The sequence below is a fragment of the Ambystoma mexicanum genome, chromosome 8, assembly GCF_040938575.1.
Source record: "Ambystoma mexicanum isolate Mex_15411 chromosome 8, UKY_AmexF1_1, whole genome shotgun sequence".
Classification (NCBI taxonomy): Eukaryota; Metazoa; Chordata; class Amphibia; order Caudata; family Ambystomatidae; genus Ambystoma; species Ambystoma mexicanum.
Genome location: NC_090929.1, coordinates 663,647,905 through 663,655,962, shown reverse-complemented (window position 1 = coordinate 663,655,962; position 8,058 = coordinate 663,647,905). Strand labels below are relative to the sequence as shown.

At 47.8% G+C, this 8,058-nt stretch overlaps 1 protein-coding gene across 2 annotated transcripts in view; it reads left to right on the top strand.

Moving 5' to 3' along the window:
* Positions 1–6,563: 6,563 nt before the first annotated feature.
* The window catches only part of ZBTB48 (zinc finger and BTB domain containing 48), a 478,630-nt gene continuing 477,135 nt past the window's right edge, over positions 6,564–8,058 (top strand). The window contains exon 1 of one of the 2 annotated variants that reach the window (XM_069610427.1): positions 6,564–6,681. The gene's annotated coding sequence lies outside the window, so the exon portion shown is untranslated. The remainder of the gene's footprint in view (positions 6,682–8,058) is intronic. The other variant, XM_069610428.1, reaches the window with a different exon arrangement.

The following is an 8,058-nucleotide window of genomic DNA, read 5'->3' as shown; positions in this document are numbered from 1 at the left end:
CCCACCTTCACCCGCAGCAAAATACAGTAATTTTAAAAAAAGGCCTCCTTACCATCGGCAAGTCCTACTACAGGTGTCAGGATTTGTGATGGTGTCACTGCTGCTGGGGACTTTGCTGTCCTAGATGGGATGATGGAACATTGTGTTCCTGCAATTGAAAAAAGGACAATAAAAAAATATTATAGATCTACCATATCGGCCTTACCAATATTTGCACACTACACTCTGCCAGTCAGGGCACAGCCTCATTTGCACGCATAAGGGACCTAGGGCGCAGAATCCTAGTGGGAAATCTACAAAGTTCCTTATAGGCCAGTCCACTCCAGCTGGCAGAGAGAACAGAGAGCAGCCAGAGCACATAGCTGAAAATGTGACTCATACCAGTAGGAGACAAAAAATGATACAGATCGCGAGAGAAAGAGCATCAGCTCATTATATTTTACTCTTTCTATTCCCTGCTTAGATTATTTGAGAAGTCCAGCCTACTGGCATTCCAATCATTCATCTACATATCTCACATAGAATACGACACAGAGGTGCTTAACTCACGAAGCTAACTTTCGGAATCTTCGAGTAAAAGCCATTTAGCTTTTACTGCCGTTCGATGACAGCACTAAAGTAGCAGCAGTCTCTTCCGTGGCTGCCGTCCCAGACACGAGGGCCCCTGGCTTCTCTGCAACATATGGTGCCCCATGCAGGCGAAGGCCTGGGACCCACAACAGGAAGATGTACATTAATTCCACTTTAAATCACTTCTATGGCAGTGGTGCACCCAAAGTACTGTTGGTAATGCAGTGATTTTAGTACATCAAGGGATGCATAGGCTTGCTGTATAATAGATGGCTATCAGGGTAGCTCAGCAGGTTGGCAAACTGTTGCCGAGATGATACATATGCAAAACTTGTTAATCAAATTACCTTTTGCAATTACTTGTGTTTGGCCTGGGGATGAGCTAGTCTAGGCAATGGGTTGGGGTTTTTCTGCCCGTGTAGTGAAAATCAAAAGTTGGCACCCATGAACCCACAGTTTAATTTCCAAATAACTGCTGTCAGCACAACGGAAGCATTTATTTGTGATTAACCAGTTGACAAACATAACATCTTAAATATAACCTGTGATTAAACACAAAGCAAGGGGCACACAAATTACAGAGTATTGGTGTAGTGCTCGAACAACAAAACAAAAAACAAAAAAAAACACAACCCATTTCAAAGAAAGCTAATAGTTTCTGCAGCATTTTTTAATTATTTTCCCATGAACATGTAAAATGCACATTTGAACAACAATAATGTGCCCAGGTTGTAGAATGCCAGCTTTCAACAGTGATGCCCCCACCCACCCCACCCCAGTGATGTTCATGGCCCATTGATTCCTGTGGTGTCCCTTTCAGGACAGAAGCAAACAAACGTTATGAGCAAACAAAGCCAGGAAATGCACAAGTGACGGCTGAGGAAAGGTGCACAGCGAAGATTAGGTCACCAAGCCCCTAGCTAATTCCCTCGGCAAGTCTGCGGACTTGGTAAAGCCTGTTCAGGGCTGAGGCAAGACGGGTCCCGAGATCCAGTCAGACATCTGATGCTGGATCTCGGACCCGGCCAGAGCCGGCCCATGGACCAGCCAAAGCGGGGGGACCAGTGTTGTATGATATCCGGCTCCCCTACTGCAGATTGCTGGAGCCCAGCAATCTGCCGTGGGGGAGCAGGATATCATAACACCGGCAATGCAGGCTTCCGCCCCGCTCGCCTCCTCTCCCCGTGGCCACCAAGGTGGGGGCACAGAGGGGGAGAGGATAAGGGGGACCAGCATTGCAATGATCCGAACCCCCTGATCGTCTCCTCTAGTCTCCCTATGCATCAGCCTTTGTGGGTCCAGAGGGGGAGAGTGGAGCAGGGGGACGGGAAAGGCCTGAAACGCTCGCTTCTCAGCACCCCCTCCACCCTTGGTGGGGGGGGGTGAGTCGAGAAGCGGCATCCCATACCGGGTATGAAGACGCTGGCAGCACCAGAGGACGCAATATTGCAGCCTGGATGCACGATCCAAATGCAGAAAAGCGTGCGTCCAGTCTGCGTTTATTTCCAGGTTCGGGGCCACACCCCATCACATCACATCACACTGAGCATGAGCATGGGAGGCCAGTGGCTCGTCATGAACACTTAAATGCGGCCCATCCTCTCTGATGCTCTGAGCTTTGCAGGGCAATGAGTGGGTGTCTCAGCCTTGCCTGCCTAGAAAGAGAGCTCCTCTTCCCACCTCACCCCTACTCTGCCATCGATTTCTGAGCTGCTTGCTCCGTTTTCGGAATTCCACACTGTTTTGAAAGAAATTGTGCCTACCTGGGTGCAGATGTGCAACCCGGCCCTCGACCTCCCTTTTCGCCAGTCTTCTGCTGCCAATCATGGCAAGGGATCTTTGGGCAGTAACCCTCCCGCCCCCGCCTACTCTTCATCCAGAGTCACGGACTGCTGCTGCCCTCGTCCCCCGCTCCGGTGGCGGCATATATATCACCCTGGCGCAGGAGAGCTCGGCATCCAAGCCTGCGTGAGCCTGTGCAGCATACTCCAGGTTTTCGCTGCAGGGCTGGAGCAGTGAACCTTCGAGCGGCTATGGCGGCACTTGTAAATTGTAAATCATGTACGTTTACATGATTTTATAATTAAGGGTTACTTTTATTTGTTCCTGCCAGGGAAGCGCTGATCCAAGGCTTGATAAAATGTTAAAGCGATGTCTCAGCAGGACTTCACAGGCTTCAGGCATTTCCCCTCATTCTCTTTGTTGCTTTCAAGTAACCCATTTGGCAGTTATTGCAGGCTAATGAAGGCAAGTGTGTGGGAATGGCACATTACTGTGTCAAACCACAGCTCACTGGGATAGGCTGTTTAGCATTTAAAAGCCACATAACCTGCATGTATGCTGAAGTAAATACCCCACTAACAATGCATACTAGTCTGTGCTGTGCCTGCTTGGTTGACATGACAAAGAAAGGAATTTCGTATGAAAGAAGGTGTAATCTTGGAGACAATCTGCATTTTCAAGCATATAGTGGTGTCATCGATGTCAGAAACACTGCAAAGGGGTGCTTTACAAAAATTAGGACTAACATGGGTGTTACAGTCTGAGAGTGGCACAGCTAGCTTGAAACCAGAGAAGCCACCTCTACGTTGATGGCATGACAGTGCTCCAGGTAGTTTTCACACAGATTGGCCTGCAGGGCAATGCCCGAACAAAAACGCAAAATGCTAGTGTGGGCCATTTTTTGGGGTCAAAGTCGCCCACTTTTGTGGCCAATGTGGGCCAGTTTGATGAGTTAATTCACTATTCGGTTAAGTAGTTTTGACCAGTGTTGCTGAATAAATATCTTTAAAACGCAAAATTTGCATCACATTTAATCCAAAAACTCTGCCTCGAGTAATAATCAAACAGTCCATTACAAAAGGACTGAATTGCATTTGCAACTGTGGTCCAGTTATCCATGGGTGCCCAAGACAATTGTATGCCCCAGTCCGACCCTGCTCGCACATGCAAACCATATCGAGTTAAGAGAGTCCAGGCCTTTTTAACTTTGCATTCTGGGATTCGTAGTCTTGTAGTTATAACGGGAAACCAGGAGTATATATTAGCAAAAATTCCGTTATCTAGAGTAGTGTAATGTTTCCAAATGCAAAAGGGCACTGTAAAAATTGTAAATGCGTTTTTTTAGGGCAGTTTCCTTTGATGCAATTTTGTGCACATAGCCAATCACACAATCAACAGAGTCAGTGCTTTGAGTGGGCCGGGGCCAGCTGGGGCAGTGCCCTAGCAGTCTCCAAAAAGTGAGGCTGAGCAGGAGCCCTGCCGGGGCCCCCATCCCACCAACGCTGCAGCGGGTCATTATCCGGCCGCAGCCGCGACAGGAGATGAGATTGCCATCATGATTGAAACAGGCAGCTGCGACTGACAGAAGTGCCAGTCAGCCACAACGTCACCCAAACTGTATGAACAATGCTTTGGCTGGCTGACACTTCTGTCAGTCACAGCTGCCTGCAGGAAACACTGTGGCATCTCCAAACTCTTCCTCTCCTGGCTTCTCAAGAGGGGTCAGGAGACGTAGTTACAGTCCCTTTGTTGCCTGTGGGCAGAATCATGCCCGTCCACTTGGCGAACCTCGGGGCTGTGCGCTGCAGATTCGATCACAGAGCCCACGATTGAACAGACCATGTTTATTTATGTATAAACTGGGCCGTGGTCTGTTCCCGCTCTGCACAGGACGTGGTTAATTTATGTATGCATTGTTTATTGGATACACGTATCCGACAAACAATGCATAAGTAGATAAACCATGTCTGTTGAAAGAGCGATGCAAAGGGAACAGTGGAGAGAGAGATTAAAAAAAAAGGAAAGGAAACTGGGAAGGAGCGAAAAGAGCAGATTGATGAAAAAGAGAGAGAAGTAGGGAAAAGCAGTGGTAGAGGTGTTTGCAGGTGCATCCGATAATTCATAAAGAAATAAACCTAGTTGTGCACTGACTGGGAACATTTCTTGGGACACAAGGCCTCACCACCTTACGCTACCAGTTTATGTATTTATGCAGTGTGTGCCTGGTGGACAGGATGATTTATCGCTTTAGTTTATACCAAGCAGACTGTGTTGTGATTTGCACTTACTTATGATCAGACCATTTTTTAAAGTTCGTCTTTAGGCCACCCCCATAAAGTCTTAGACCATGTCCCCAAGCCCCCCCCCCTCAATTTCCTACCCCACTTAAAGCACTGAATATAGTTGACCTTTCTGACATGTGGGCAGGGAATATGGGCGGAGCCCTGTGCAATTGGGCACAGACGTGTGTGGCTATGAGCGGAGCATAAATCTCAGGGTTTTTGATCATTGAAGCACACATGCGGCTGTGGTGAAAATGGGACCGACATGGGGTTTAATTTCCAACTGGGTGAGTTCACTACTGTTCAACCAGACAGTGTTGCGCAGATAAGGGGGAAGAAAGATGTCGTATACGGTGTACAGTTTTGTAGAAAGCCCGTGAACGCAACAGCAAAAAGCCACTGCTATTTGCAGTGCTGGTCATTGAGCCGGCTCTCAGTGGATCCGAGATCCGGCACCAGATGTGTAGCCAGATCTCGGGATCCGGCCAGAGTCAGCCGCCCAAACCCATGAACCGCGCTGTAAAAAAGAAAAAGAAAAAAAAAAAAGCGGCCGTGACGGCGGTATTGCCGTTTACCGCGGCTTTGGCACAGATGTGTAATGCACAATGCTGCTACATGTACAACTGAAAGGAATCAGTTGTACATGTAGCGAGCATTGTGCTTTACATACCAGTGCCAACGCCGGCGGTAAAAGGCAATGCTGCCCTCACAGGCATTTTTTTTTCTTTTTTTTGGCACAACAAAATGAGCCAGGGCTCATCAAGGGGGCGTGGCCTAACTGCAGGGGGTCCTGCTGGCCTGTTAGGCCACACCCTCCCCCCAAGAGCCCCGGCTCAATGGGCTACTGGCACCCCTGCCAGGCAGCCTTTTGTAGTGATCAACACCCTTCTATAGGCTTGCCTGGCAGGTGACAGGGCCTCGCCTATTCAGCCTTAATGGTGGCGCTGCCCCTTGCCAGCTGGGTATGGGCAGTGTCACCATTAAGGCTGAAAGGGTGAGATCGCTGGAAGCTGAGGCTGCTTCAGTCTTCAGGAAAACTGCTTCAGCTGCCAGCGGCCTCACCTTTTCTCCATAATGGTGGCACCGGCCCACGGGCATCTCCTGCTTAAAGGGAGGCCTCGCAGGTGCGGCGCCACCATTATGGCTGAAAGGCATTTTTTTCTGGAGCCTGAAGCTTTCGCACACGAACGAGAGCTTCAGGCTTCAGAAAAAAAATCCTTTTCGGGTAGTGGCCGGGAAGATTAGTGGGCCCCACAGGGCCCCGCCTCAAATTGAAATTTCGGAGCCTGCCAGGGATGAGCCCCAGCAGGCCCCGTCCCACTTAAAGCCCTGGCCGGCGGTAAAAGGCAATGTTGCCATTGTGTGCGCTTTTTTTTCCTTTCTTTTTTTTAAAGTATTTATCTGATGGGATGGCCACTACCAACCCCGCCTCCTCTAGACTCCGCCCCCACCCCGCCACTTGAGGGAACCCCCACCACATTTTTTCCATTTCCACCACTGGCCATTTGGAGGCAGAAAACATGCAACTACGCAAATAATAAATCCAACTTGCTGGCAACCGAATTTCCAACATCTGCCCCTGAAATTCCCTCGGCTTGCGCTGCACAGCCATTCTGTTCGGGGGGCGATGCCGGGGATAATACTGAACAACCAAGAAGACACGCAAAGACCCGCTGTTGCTGCAACCAAAATAGGAAAAACAAACCCACCAGCGCCTAAATAAACCTGGCGCTTCGAAGCGCTTAGAGATGTATAAGCGCCTTATAAATAGAAAATAAAAATCCAATCCCTGCCCCTGCACGGCATAAAATCCTCCTTCCTCCATGATTCGCTTCCTATGCACGTAGACGTCCTACGTCTAAACGGAACTAAAGTGAAATGCGTACTAACGCCTTAAAGGAATTTCAGAAAGTGTCGGCAAACCTTTAAACAAACATACAATGCTATCGGTTCTCATAGGAACTTTAAATGTGTGTTGTAATTGATAATGAAAGCACCATAAGGCCTCTGTACCAAACGCTCCTTTTCAGTTTCCGTGCAATATCAGGTGAGTGCGTGAGATCCAGCTCTTGTAGTGAATTTTATATGCATTTCTTTTAGCATCAATTAATTTATATCGTTCTCACCCCTTTGTTGTTATATCGGTAAGAGGAGCCCTTTTGCAACCTCTGGAAATGCACGTTGAAGTAAGAGGCTGCAGCTGAAGCTGTAATTCCGTGTATTGTACTCATTACATGTTGAACTTAAAAATTGTACGTGACTTTCTAAACATCTGGTTTTGAAATGACACAGGGCAGCCTGTTGGTATTGGAGACACAGTAGCTGCTCCGAAGCTAATTTACGGTATAGTCCAGTCTCCGGAATGCTCGCAGACGCAGTAACTGCTGCGCAGCTACTACGCAGACCGTGGTCTGATCTAAGTGACTATACATATATATGGCTGGAAATGTGGAAAACGTATTGGAGGAACTGTCACCTCTTTGAAGGGGTGGGGCCAAGGGATGTGTCTGGCCAGGTTGTACAACACAGTATCCCTTCATAGTACCCAATCCTAGCGATTTGCATAAAAGCAAACCGCATTATGGGAACATCATAATGTCCACACTTTTAAATGTTAAACATGTCTTACAGTGATTCAGTTAGAAGCCCTTTTAAGTGAATAGACTTCTGTTTTGATCACAAATATTCATCCTAATAAAGGGATGTCTGAAAATTGCAGGACATGTATACTAGTTTGGCCAGCTGCAAAGTGAAGATTTGGCAGTTTGTGCCTGGAGTGCTGAGTCTCCTGAAAGGTCATCTGAAAAACGAGCTACATATGTGTACAATGTAACGAGCAGACTGCTTTCAGAAGCTTAGGCGGCGCTCCATGCCGCGTCTTCTGGACTGAGCTTATGATTGCAGACGTGTACTGTCTCCAGTTCCAGTGCCTACTCTGAAATAATGATTCCCCAGGGGCTATTGGCTGCATATCTGGTACGGACAATAACTGCAGACACAGTGTCTGTTCTAGGCTGCAGACACAGAAACAATACCCTGATTAATATCAGCAGACACTACCTTCTCTAGTGTTAATTGGAGCGAATGAGCAGACACAAAACCTGCTCTGGAGCTAATGACTTCAGATACAGTATGTGCCTGCTCATCAGCTACATCTGACAATACCTGCCCTGGGGCAAATAATTACAGACACTGTACCGGATCTGGGATACCGATTCCAGACACAGTAAAACTAATGACGTTTGATACAGTACCTCCTATTCTGTTACATATCACAAAATACCTGAATGATGGTTTGCACAGTACGTACTCGCGATTGCAGTCACAGTATCTGCTCTGAAGGTAATGGTATTTTACGCAATACCTGCTCATGAGCAAATGTGAGGTTAATGACTTCGGAAATAGTAACAACCCATGCACGGTT